We start from the raw sequence: 14,181 nt of genomic DNA on the forward strand, positions 1-14,181 counted from the left end.
TTTCTGACAGAGGATTACACAACCTGCGGTGCCTCCTGGGGGCGGGGAGCCCACAATTTCTGCACCTGTGATGTTTGGCTTGGGCGTGTGAGTACTTCAGCGGACGGTATGTGGGTAACCTTCACTGTGCCTCATCTGAGCAGAAGTTCTAAGAGCCTACCATGAGCTGAATGTGTTTCCACCCAGAACGTTCATGTTGAAACCCTAACCCTCACTGTGATGATATTTGAAGGTGGGGTCTTTAGGAGGCAATCACCTCATGAGGGTGGAGCCCTCATGAGAGGGATTAGTGCCCTTATAAGAGGAGACGTGAGAGAGATGAACTCTCTCAGCCATGTGAGGATACAATGAGAACACGGCTGTCTGTAGGCCAGGAAGCGGACCCTCACCAGACGCTGGATCTGTTGGTACCTCGGTCTTGGACTTCTCAGCCTCTAGAACTGGGAAATCTGAAGCCACCTACTCTATGGTATTTTTGTCATAGCAGCCTGAACCAAGACAGGACTATTGTATGTTTCCAGCAGCTCTCTTGCTATTTTTCTCTTTGCCTTAAGAATGCCACATCCAAAAATGGCAAAGGCTCTTTCAGCCTGGATCTGGAATGAAGAAGGCATGAGGCTAATTTAACGCACATGTCTTTTTTATTACAGATCCCAGAAAAAAAGCCTTTGTGGTTGTAACTGGGATTTGAGGGGTGTTTGTTATAGCAGCAGAGCTAATTTATGCTGTTCGAGTGAAGTAGGAAAATGAAGTTTGTGACTTCAGTATCCCACCAGTCCTGGTCTTTACCCATCAGGCTGCAATTTGTGATGAATAACGAAAGCTCTGGAGCACTTGTACCTGCTGTTTTGACACTGCCTACAGAGTCTCCTTGAACTAAATAAAGCACAGTGTGTTGTATGATACTCCAGCTATCAACAGGTCAAGCAAGGGGTTTTATATGAGGGTAGGCTCTCCGAGAATAGAAAAACCTTAAGTTTCTCCAGAGGCTTTTATGAAAGTATCTTCCACTTGTCTGAGTAGCAATCCGGATTAACCTTAGTGCCTTCTCCAACACCGGAGGCACTCACAACCTTCGAAGAGGAGCAGAGGGCCTACGGCAGAGTAGCATGACGACACAGGTAACTTGGACTCGTTTGTGCTTTGCCTTACTATATAAGGGCTTCCCCCAAAGCATATGCCTATTATAAATGATAACTAAATAGTGACTTGGACTAATGTCACGAACAGGGAAAAACTACCTAAAAAGTGAAATATTCATGAACTTGAGTTTAATTATAGCTTTGTGTTATTAGGGATAATTACTTGTTGGTGTAAGTTAGTACTATGCCTTTATGAAGATGGTTGCATGAAAATATTGAATCAAGTCTCCTTCAGAAACTCTTTGACTATAAAAGTCTCATGCTCTTGTGAAATTTAAGCAGACTACATCATACCACTAGATTTTGTTAGTTATCATAAAATAAGGAGTTCAAGCCAACAGATGATTATAATTGACAATAGGAATGTAACTGTGAACTTTAAAAATATGCTAATGCTTGTCCCTGTATAAAAATATTAGCCTAAGTTCTTTCTATGGCATATGTGTGTGTGTTTATAATCTCTTTTTATAAGAGTGTAAAAAAAATCAGCTCCAAAAATATCACTCTCCCCTTTGACCTTTATCAGTGATAACAATAATGTCAGGGAGCATTAGTATACTGAAGAAGTACAGAGATGCTGCCTAAAGCATAGGTTTGGGTATTATTTTATTAGAATGATATATATTCTGATTCCTGGTCTAATTTTAATGATATTTTAGATCAAATTCCTATATACTAGATGGTGACTATGTTGAGGTCTGGCATCTGGTCCTATTTTTTGTAGTCTCCTGAACTTGCATAAAGCCAGGTAAATAAGAGGGCCTTAAAAATTATTTGCATGGACAGACAGACGGACAGATGGAGAGATGGATGGGTAGGTGGATGGAAGAATGAGTGAAAGAATAGACAGATGGGTCTCCTCCCCAAAAGTAAAATGAGGAAAAAAATGTTACTGTTTCTGTGTTGATATGAATTTAATCTATTTCAGGAGGAAGGCCATATTTTCTTCTAATATAAATGAGATAAATACACATTAATATAAATTAAATTGTGATATAACAATTATCATCATAGTAATCAATCAGAATACTTATCTCAAGGCATGTTTTGCTTTTTTTTTTTTTTAAGATTTTATTTATTTATTTGACAGAGAGCACAAGCAGGGGGAGTGGCAGGTAGAGGGAGAAGGAGAAGCAGGCTCCCCACTGAGCAGGGAGCCAGACAAAGGGCTTGATCCCGGGACTACGGGATCATAACCTGAGCTGAAGGCAGACGCTTAACCAACTGAGCCACCCAGGCACCCAAGTCATGTTTTGCTTTTAAGTGCTCCTCTTCTGTTACTCCTTAGGGTCTTGGTGATGGATAGTTTTCCTCATGCCCCCAAAGGTTTTCCTTGAGAACCCTTCCACAGTGACCCACAACAAGATAGGGTTTCACCATCTAGGAAGGGCACATGGCTTAGAGTTCCTCAGTTACTCCAATGTAGTCACAGGGTGTGGACAGAAGTTTCTGTCCTATAATCCCTTTTATAGGAACAAGAAAATTTAGATTGGAATATGGTTTCTTGGTGAAACTTGATGAGGTCTGTAATTGTCTTAATGAGAGGTTGGTTCCCATACTCCTAGACCTGTTAGGTTTTAATTATCAACTACATGTTTCATCCATGAAAATAAGAAATTTCCAAAAGAAATTTTCACTTCCTTCTTTTAAAAACCCTATCTTGACTTTGCACTCCTCTCTAATTGTTGCCCTAGTTCTCTAGCATTTGATCCCAGTCACCACACCTTCCTTCTTGAATTTGACTCCTCTCTTAGCTTTTGTGACCTCACTCCCTTGTTCTTTACCTATTTCTGAAACCATTCCTTCCCAGAGTCTGCTGCTGGAGCCTGTCCATAATTCACCCTTACATGTTGTCTTTTCTCAGGATTTATCCTCCATCCTCTTGCTCAATGCCCTCTTCTTCAGTGCTCTCACCCACTCCTATGGTTTTAATTCTCACCTCTACATTGGTAACTTCCAACTCGTTATATCTAGTCTTTTTAGATGTTCTTTTTTTTTTTTAAGATTTTTATTTATTTATTTGAGAGAGAGAGAGAGAAACAGCATGAGAGGGGATAGGGTCAGAGGGAGAAGCAGGCTCCCTGCTGAGCCGGGAGCCCGATGTGGGACTCGATCCCAGGACTCCGGGATCATGACCTGAGCCGAAGGCAGTGGCTTAACCAACTGAGCCACCCAGGTGCCCTCGTTATATCTAGTCTTGATCTCTGCTCAGTTCCAGACCTATGGATTCAATGACTGCCAGATATCTATGTCAGGATACACATTCACTTTAAGCTCCTGCTGTGCATCCTGTATCTTGGTTGGTAGAGACTCTCTGTCTCCCATGCCTGGAATTTGAGAAAATGATTCTCCCAGAGCTTAACAAACAGTAAACTAAGACATTAAACATTCCAGTGCTTATATTATGGCAGTCATTATGCTAGATTGGAGTATACAGACATTTCCTACCATGAAGGAACTTGCATTGTAAGGGAGGAGAAGGACAAGCAAACAAAAAATGGCAAACAAAGGCAAAGCAGGGGTGACATTTAAGAAGTAAAACACTGTGAGTGTAAGGAGGAGAGATAGGATGATACTGAGTGAGGACTTCCAGAAGCGGCAGCAGCAAGCTGGGCCTTAAAAAACAAGGAGAAATTTTTTCAATAAAAATGTGATAGTAAGAAGGATAGTATTCTAAAATCAGGTAAAGTTGGGATGCCTGGGTGGTTCAATTGGTTAAGTGTCTGCCTTCGGCTCAGGTCATGAACCCAGAGTCCCAGGATCGAGTCCCACATCAGGCTCCTTGCTTGGTGGGGAGCCTGCTTCTCCCTCTGCCTGCTGCTCCCACCTGCTTGTGCTCCCTCTCTCTTACAAATAAATAAATAAAATCCTTAAAAAAAAAAAAAACAGGTAAAGTACGAAATTGTTCTAAGCTTCAAGCTTCAAGGAAAGGGAATGATATGATGTGCTAAAAGCTGTGTATGTGTGTGTGTGTGTGTGTGTGTGTGTTAGGGAAGTGGGGAGTATGGTAGAAGAAGAAACTAGAGAAGTAAGTTGGGGCCAGCCCATGAAAGCAGATGTTTGTTTCATTTACTTGAATGAAATATACTTTGTACTTCCTGTGAGAAGAGTAGGCCCCTAAATTTCAGGGCTGACATTCACTTATGTAGTTACAAAATAATACAAGTTGACATTAAGTTGAAAAAGTGCAATCACGTGATTTCCTGCCATACACCAGAGAAATTCATAGCAGTAAAACAAGTATTTAGTGACCCAGTATGTTGTAGATTCTTTTCCAAGTCTCATTGCTTCCCTGGCCAGCCCTGGACAAAAATGCAAGTCAAGTTAAGAAGAAAAAGGGGAGAGAAAAAGAGGACAAGGGGAAAGGAGAGCTAGAGGGGGAGAGAAGGATTGGGGGAGAAGGGGGCTGAAGGAGATTAACAACTCTATTGTTCATGTAGAATGTTCTCCTACTGAGACAAGTTTAGCAGAAGAGGAAAGCAGATTGATCAAACCGGTTTTTTTTTTTTTTTTTTTAAAGATTTTATTTATTTATTTGAGAGAGAGAGAATGAGAGAGAGCACATGAGAGGGGGGAGGGTCAGAGGGAGAAGCAGACTCCCTGCCGAGCAGGGAGCCCGATGTGGGACTCGATCCCGGGACTCCAGGATCATGACCTGAGCCGAAGGCAGTCACTTAACCAACTGAGCCACCCAGGCGCCCCAGATCAAACCGGTTTTAATAAGCCTTATATTCCTGCAATCCTCACCAGAAACATAAAATCTGGGCTCTCCAGTAAGAGGTGGATGTTTTTACTCTACTAGTTTTAAAGGGACATGGAACATGATCACCATTTTCCAGGATAGGATTTACCTGAGACTGACTGGCTTAGAAAATGCCTCATGGAATCCATCTCTTCCTTCAATCCTTGGATAAGGAAAGCAAGAGAATTTTCTGTAAAGAACAGCACCAACAACAGCTTATAAAGAGACAATATGGAAATTTGAAAACATTTTAAAACCCAGATTATGTGTATAACTGAATCAGAAGCTGTGTTTTACAAAGAGATAATATATATTGTCTGAAAGGATTACAGTTCAAGAAAGGGAACAGGTTAATGTCGGTGGTTGGCTGCCATGATGGACAGGAAAACCTAGAAGGTAGAGAGAGAGAGAGCTCTGTGTTGGGTTACTATCATGTGAAGAGGACATCTAAAGAGGAAAATGAATCAGAGGTTGGTCTTCCATGAGTTGCTACTGAAAAGGTTGGGAATAACATCTGTATGAAATGGCTGGTGGTGAACAAAGAAAAGTTTTTCCCCTTTTTGTGGTAAGCAGGAGTGTGACACACAGGAGAGTCCACCTTATAGTCATAGCATGAGGATTGGTTTATCTGCAGAAACAATGTGTTTGAATTGAAAAAAAAAAGTGCACTTACAGGCCGTGTAAATGAAGAAACTTGCACCTCAAAGGGTTCATGAGGATTTATAAGTAAAGCTCCAGAATCCAGAAAGAAACAGTGACATTAACATGGTGTATTTAAAGGAGATGAAATCCAAGGGAATTTGCCAGATTCAAGAGGAGCTCCTCTGTGTTCTATCCAAGCTGAACATTCCATTTTTACAAGGGCTCCTTTGTTGTCATGTTTATACACAGACTAATAAATGCTTGACCTTTTTTAGTGATGAAGGAACAGTCTGTGCCTCAGGAGCGTATTATTTCAAGAAGCACAAATGAAGAGAAAGACCAAACCCTTCTGGGACAGATGGACTAAATATTTTGATATTGGAACCACATGGGGAAAGGCAGGGACTGGGAACCAGAAATGGAGGCCTGATAAGGGAACCTGGAAACAGCATCAGTCCTCTCAGATGTTTCCAGGGACTCCGGGTTTGTAGGGCCCTGACACCAACCTCACGTGGGGAGGGGAGCAAAGTGAGATAAACATTGATCTTGATGTGTAGTAAAAGTGAGCAATACATGAGAAAAATATTTGTGATCTAGCAAAAGTGTTGATGTCTCAACTTTTGACGTCTGTATGAGAACGGACTAGTATTCATCCAGCCTTTACTTTCTACCCAGAATTAAGTGTTTTGTATGAATTAAGTTAATCATCACATTGACCCTAAGATGCAGGCACTATTATTTCCACAGCTGTCTTTTTTTTTTTAATGGACATAGAGGTTACAGAGAGAGTAAGTAACCTCTAAGAATCACAGAGGTTTGGAGAGGCTTTTTTTTTTTTTTTTAAGATTTTATTTATTTATTTGGGAGAGAGAGAGAGTGCCCAAGAGGGGGTAGGGTCAGAGGGAGCAGCAGACTCCCTGCTGAGCAGGGAGCCCTACGTGGGACTTGTTCCCGGGACTACGGGATCGTGACCTGAGCCGAAGGCAGTCGCTTAACCAGCTGAGCCACCCGGGCGCCCCAAGGTTTAGAGTGTCTTTAACCCCATTTGGTCTGATCTTACCCTGCCCCTCAGTGACTTGAGCAGTCACTAGCCTCTCCTCGCCCTCCCTCCTCTGATGCTGCTTTCTTCCCCACTCCCGGTTCCAAGCAAGAGCGGCTGCTAAATTAAGGGGGAATGCCAGAGCGTCCAAGCTACCTGTGTAGCTGCCCTTAAAGTACCTCACATATTTGTGTGTCTTCGCAGTGATAAACCGCTGGTGACTGTTCCGGTAGCGTGGGGCAGGCTTAGACTGGGGTATCTCATCACTACGGACGCTTTTGCCTAACATATTCACAGTCATTTCAAGAGTAAGGAATACTAATTGATGATGGTGACAGAAAAGTTTATTTTAAAAATTGAAAATAACTTTAGATTCAAAAAGCACTGGTCGAAGATCAGTGATGAAATGTGGGACTCCAAGTATCGAACCGAAACCACAGGTATCTAAAATGCAGCAGAAAGAAGCAGTGAAAATGTGAAAGCCCTAAGTAACGTGAAGCAATTGGTCTCGCTGTTGGGCATAATGAACTCCTCCATGCACTCAGTGCCCCATGATGCAGAGTTTATGGCACCTCTGAGACTGTTCGTAAAGAACAATGTGGAATGGGACTGATAACAGCTCTCTGCTCAAGGACAGCAGTGTGTTCAGGGGATGTCTGCCTGTGAGTCAGAACCAACCTGCCCTCCTCCCCCCTTCTCCCCGCCAAGGAATCTAGGTGCTCAAGCCTTGCCTCTCTTTCTTCCAACCTCCCCTCACCCAACTCCTGTTTTCAGAAGCAATCAGATAAACCCAATCATTCTGAAAAGTTTAATGTGTGACTCTTCCAAGGGCAGGTGGTTTTAACCAAAGATCAAGCCTCAGAACAAAGGTGCCACAAGGTTTCAAATTTAACTCATTATATCCAGGAGTGTGAAAAACCAAGCGGTAGCTTTTTTGTTTTCCATAAATGATCTAATCTTACTTCTCCAGCCTTTCCCACACTGGGTGATATGGGGAAAAAAAAAAATCTTAAAATTGACATTTAAAGCCACCTCAGTCTCTTTCAGTTTTAGATAGCTTTATTTTGAACAATTATTCAATCACTTACAATTTACCACTTGTATTAGTTTTCTGTTGCTGCTATAAAAAAATGAACACAAATTTAGCAATTTAAAACAACATGAATTTATTATCCTACAGTTTTAAAGCTCACCGGTCCAAAATGGGTCTCAAGGTGTCGGCAGGGCTGCTTCCTTTCTAGAAGCTCCAGGGGAGAATCCCTTTCCTTGCACTTTCCAGTTTCTACAGGCTGCCTGTATTCCTTGGATTATGGCCCTATTCTTCCATCTTCAAAGCTAGCAACAGCTGGTGGAGTTCTTCTTCCATCTCTTTCCTCTGATCTGACTCTTCTGCCTCTTCCACATTTAAGGACTCTGATCACACGGAGTCTGTCCAGATAACGCAGGATAATCTCCCTACTTTAAGATCAATTGATTAGCAACCTTAATTCCATCCACAGTCTTAATTCCCTCTTGCCATGTAAAGTAAGTTTTCATAGGATCCAGGGATTAGGACTTGGACATCTCTAGGGGGTCATTATTCTACCTACCATACCACTTTTTGAACTTGTTTCTCTCCCTCTCGTTATTCCTTCCTAAAATGTTGCATGGGTGCATAGAGGTGGGGAGAGAAGGCCTCACACCCAAGAGTTATCTCTCCTCTGGATCCTTGCTGGTTTCTACTACAAAGTGCTGGACCAAGGTTGTTTCTGGCCAGACTGGATCCCACTGATTAAATCTGTGACTTGTGAATTTGTGTTTGTTACAGTTATTTTATGATGTGTAACAAACCATCTCCAAAAGTCATGGCTTAAACCAACAGTGTTTTAACCATTAAACCAACAATTACTTTTCATGAGTCTATGTGCATATTTAGCTGAGGTCACTCATTTGACTGTATTCAACTGAGAGCTTGGCTGGGACTGGAATGTCCCAGATGACCTTTATCCTCCACAGTCTTTTTCCCGGTGTCCTCTCACCATTCAGGATTATGGCCTCAGTTTCTTTACAGCAAGGCAACTGGCTTCCAAGAGAACAAAAACAAAAGCTGCCAGGCTAGGGCCTCATATGTGTTCCACTAGATACAATCACTTGGTCAAGACAAAGTGCAAGGTCAGCCAGATTCAAGGAGAAGGAAAATAGACTCCATGCCTTTGTAGATACAGGTAGGAGAGGAAGTGATAGCAGCAATATGTGCAGGCAAACTTCCATATAATCTGTTCTCTTAGCTTGATCAGGGCCCGAGGCACTGGCTTTGTGAATCCTGAATCTAGCTTGATTATAAATCTCAGTTAGTCAGCACTTTCCTCATTCTAGGCAGGGCTCTATGCTTATGACCAACCTGGGCAGTGTGCCCTGCAGCCCTTTGCCCCAAGGTCACTGAACTTCTACTGTGGTAATCCCCTGGTAAATGCTTCAATTGGCCCCATTATCTACATTTGCCGCCCAGAGCTAGTGGGAAATCCTGGGCACTTTGGGTGCTGCAGACTGCTGAAGGAAGCTTGGGATCCTAACTTAGCTCCCTCCGGTGAGCTGTGCTGCGCCACCGTTTTTACTCTGCTGAGCTTCTTGGCTACAGTGGGGCACCTTGCATGTTGGTCTCCTCCTGGAGTTGGAGTTAGAGATACAGCTTGCCTGCTGATGAGTTATGCAAGTAATGCATTCCTGATCTGAAGGGAGGGGTACAAACTCTCTCCGCTTTTAGATTTCTCCTCAAATCTACTTCATTGCTTCTTCCTCTTGGATTTTTCCCCAGAAGGTCAAATCAGAGCATGCATGGCCAACTGCTTGATTCTCATCATCTCCAGAACAAAAGGACTTTCCTCCTTTCCCTTTCGGGTAGTGGCTTTTCTCACTTTGTAACTCCTTTATAAAAGGTAGCATTTGTCTGGTCCAATCATTTTTTTTTTATTTTTTATTTTTTAGAAAAGATTTTATTTATTTATTTCGGTGGGGGGAGAGAGAGAGAGAGAAAGCATGAACAGGGGGAGGGGCAGAGGGAGAAACAGACTCCCCGCTGAGCAGGGAGCCTGACACGGGGCTGGATCCCAGGACCCCGGGATCATGACCTGAGCTGAAGGCAGATGCTTAACCGACTGAGCCACCCAGGCACCACTTGTCTGGTCCACATCTTAAGCTGCTGGGGATGATAATGGGCAAAGAGGGAGATTACAAATAAAACAGATGACTATTTCCCAAAACTCCCATCCACATTAAGAAATGAATCTCTAATTAGGATAATTAAAGCATCAGTCATTCGGGTTGATGAACTGGAGGCTCTGCCCTGGAGTCTCCCTGTACTGTGACCACAGCAGCCATTTCTCTTTGGAAGGTGACTGTTGCCAGTTAAGAGCTTCCAGGAAGCCAGCGCATAGGGGGATGTATAGAGAACCTCTTCATTCTCCACCATTATGTTCTTCCCACCACCGAACACCTACTTGCCCATACACACATTCTGAGAGTCTCTATCACTTGGGCTTTCCAGAGACCAGTCACCTGTCCTGCTCACTCCTTGGGGCTTCCCTCTCCTTCAGACAGCAGGGCCCCAGCTGCTCCTGCTGCTGCCCAATAAACTGGCATCAAGCCCAATTTATCTGTGAGTTGCAGAGGCAGCTCATTTCCGAAGGACTCTATGTGCTCTGCCTTTGTTGGAGTAGTTAGAAAATGCATGATTTTAGACCTGTAGTGTATCGCTGGGAAATGCAACTATGCTTACACCCATTGCCTCGTGTGTATTTCTTACGAAAATCCTGCCTCATGTTGTCATTAGACAAAATTGTCTGCTAATGTGGAATATCATTGCCGCAGCACTTTGAACATTCTAGGGGGCTCTAAACCTATGATTAAATATTAAAGGAAAGGACGAATAAGACAACTCCATAATGCCTAGTGGTGGAAAAGATATTGATGCTATAATGTTCCTAGAATGTGTACACAAAAGCCATCCAGCCTTACTTCCAAATTAGGTGGTTTTGATATAAAAGACTCAGGAACTATACCTGCGACTCTTCAGTTCTCTTGGGTCTGGAGACATGTTGGAGATACCCGGATTTTCAATGCACACAGTCCTTCATAGCCACATGGGTGAGAGGACCAGAAGCTAATAGTAATGGATCCAGGCTGAACACACGATGGAAACCTAGGAGGTGAGAGTCAGAAACTGATGTGAGGGTCCAGAGAATTCTGTCCACCAGCAGAGACCTGCTTTGAATTATACTTTGCTAAGAAGCAGCAACATGGTGTTTGGCAAGAGCACCGGGTCAGGAATCAGAATACCTGGGTTCCAAGCCCTCGTTCTGCCACTGACTACTCATGTGAACTTGAGTGACTCAATCTCTCTGAGTCTCATTTTCCTTGTGTATAAAATGAGGGAGGTTGGACTGTAGGTCCTTTATGGTCTACAGTTCTCCTCTGTCAGTATGCCCACAATAATTACGCACTAGTGAGAAGAAATAGAAGACATGAGATTATACTAAATCTTGTTGACACTAGTAGGTTGCTGTTGAGATCTCTGACATGACAAATGAGAAATAGTCATAAGAATCCATTAAGATCCAAATATTCTCTTTCTTGTTGAAAAAAGCTAGATCAGAGAACATAATTGTGTCTGAAATCAGGCTTTTCACTCCTTTACCTCAAGTCTCTACCTGGCAACCCATGGAAGGAGCAGAGCACACACCCAGGCAGCTGATGGAGGGTGGAGGTCTGCTTCTCACTATGTGGTCCCCCAGACCATGTGGGATACCATGTGGAAGCTGGAGCAAAGGGGCAGTTTGTCTTGTAGGCAGGCAGCTTTAAAGAGAAAGCCCAGAGGAGCTAAGCTAGTTCAGTATTTTCCTATTATCACCAATCAGATTATATCTTCACATTCCTTAGGGGAAAAATAAAGGAAGGAATTATAAGAACAGAAGTAACATTTACAATTCATTCTACAGAAGAAAAATTCCCATTTTGGAGCCAAAGCTTTTGAATGTTGGGAGAAAAAAAAAAGTGTTTTTTCCTGCAAGTGCCCCCACCATTCTTGAATATGGGGGTGTTTAGAGGGGAAGAAGACATGACAAGTGGCGGAAGAAGACATGACAAGTGGCAAACATGATATATAGAAAGGAAGTTTGGGAGACATGATCTCAAATACCAGGCCATTCATAATGAAAGAGCAGCTTATAACTTTTGTCAACCCAGCACTCTTTACATTGCTCTGTACTTGGTCAGAAGCTGAAAGTTCATAAAAATGATTGGAAGATTTTGTCATTCATCGCCTTAGTTAAAAGTATGCAAAATCCAAAGGACAATGGCCTGAATGAGACATAGATTAATTATGAAGAGAAGAGAAAAATGAAATGGCTCAATGTTTATTGAGTATCTCCTATGATCAGGAACCATACTGGGTGCTTTACATACATGAATTATCTAATGTCATTGCAATGACTTCCTTATGAAGATAAATATACTGAAGCTTAGAGAAGTAAAACAGTTTTTTAAAAAGATTTTATTTATTTATTTTTGAGAGAGAGAGAGAGCATGTGTGAATGTACAAGTGAGGGGGAGGGTCAGAGGGAGAAGCAGAGTCCCCACCAAGCCCGGAGCCCGACTTGGGACTCGATCCCAGGACCCCAAAATCATGACCTGAGCCAAAGGCAGATGCTTAACCGACTGAGCCACCCAGGTGCCCCAGTAAAACAATTTTCAAAGGTCATGTAACTAACATGGGACAGAACCAGAACTAGAACTCAAGTTTTACACCAAAGTCTGTGCTTTTTAAAAATACTCCACACTGAGTATAGAAACACTTTTATCCAAGGCAAAATCCCAAACATCAGTGCTGGTATTTGGAGAGTATTAGAACAAGTAGGAAAATTGAGAAGTTTGGAAACTTAAAACACCAAGATAATATTATATTCCATAAGCTTAAAGCTCAGTTCAGTGACCCTTCGATTAGAGAACAATTAGGTGCCTTAACCTGGGTATGGGAATTTGGCTCCAAAATCAGATCTGATGGATGATATAATAGGCAAGGTGGGACAAAGGACTGAGGAAGCACTAATTGTGTCCTACACAGAAACTGGTAGGCCCACAATGATTGTTGTTAGTGATAAGAACTGTGATGACAATAATTATTCCAAATCCAGGAAATAACAGTAAAGATGGAGGCGGGTTGGGAGTTCAAGATGTAGGCTTGCTGAAGAGGGACTCCATGGAGGTTAATCCAAACCCTGAATTGCTGAACAAGGACCACTCCAGTACTTGCTCAGATGCAAAGTGGTTAATGGTAGTATCTGGCACCAGGGAAACATGAACTAAAAACAGTGGCCACAAAATGCTGACAGTTGTTTTTAAAAAAAAAAAAGACGAAGAAATCACATCAATGTCAGTTTCCTAATTTGAAGAAAGTACTGTTCTACTTAACATTTGCTGGACAATGCTTCCTTTCTGTCTCTGGAAATAATTGTTATATTATAGTCTTAGGGTCCATTATAATGCCCAATGAATATGTCTAAATTAATACCTTGCCAATCTATATCATCAGAAAATGAGGTGTCACAAAGAAGTGAGTTTTCCAGTGAATTGAAGCTTACACCCTTTAAGGACCAAGCTTTTTGAAAATTAAGCTATTTTATGGAAATTATAATAAAATGGATTCCATTCTTGGCCTCATTAAACAGAATATATTGAACATCATTTAACATGTTCTTAATGACTCTGAGTTCTTGCTGTGAACATCAACTATACTACTGGGCAGTGATACAAGATATCCTCAGGAGGTGGTGAGATACACAGTGTCTTCCTGCAATCTTTCCTGAACCCAGAGGCTGTCTGTGACCACTATGGTGGCTTCTGCTCTTAAACCCAGGTCCCACATATGTACTGGTTTCTAGTCTTTCTGCTTTAACCAGTAATGCTCCTACTATATCATTTTTAACCTTTGTGTGAACTGATAGTTGTTGTGGAAATCAAATCACTAATCTTTATAAAACTGCCACCATATTTATATAGAATTCTCTATCAGCAGGTTATAATATAAAGGCTCAGAGATGACCTATGCTTCTGACATAAATTACACAGACTTTATAGCAGAGAATTTCCTTGCTGTTTGAATATCTTTTACATTGATGCTTACCTAAATTCAGGACTGTATGCTGGATGTTTATGACTTTTGGTGTCTGATCACCTGATAGAAAATTATTGAAGTTTGCAAGTTTTGTTGTTCTTTGTTTTCTAAGATAACAAACTCTAAGAGTCTCATTCTATTCAGAATTAAGTTAGTCCAGGGGCACCTGGGTGGCTCAGTCGTTAAGCGTCTGCCTTCGGCTCAGGTCGTGATCCCAGGGCCCTGGGATCAAGCCCCACATCAGGCTCCCTGCACCGCGGGGAAGCCTGCTTCTCCCTCTCCTACTCCCCCTGCTTGTGTTCCCTCTCTCGCTATGTCTCTCTCTGTCAAATAAATAAATAAAAAAATCTTAAAAAAAAAAAAAAAAGAATTAAGTTAGTCCAGAGAATAAGTGCAAAAGGAAGGAATCCCATTGTATTGGGTAGTTTTGGCTGTGTAACAAACAATCCCAAAATATAGTTGCTTACAA

The sequence above is a fragment of the Halichoerus grypus genome, chromosome 3 (genome assembly GCF_964656455.1).
Source record: "Halichoerus grypus chromosome 3, mHalGry1.hap1.1, whole genome shotgun sequence".
NCBI classification, from domain to species: Eukaryota; Metazoa; Chordata; class Mammalia; order Carnivora; family Phocidae; genus Halichoerus; species Halichoerus grypus.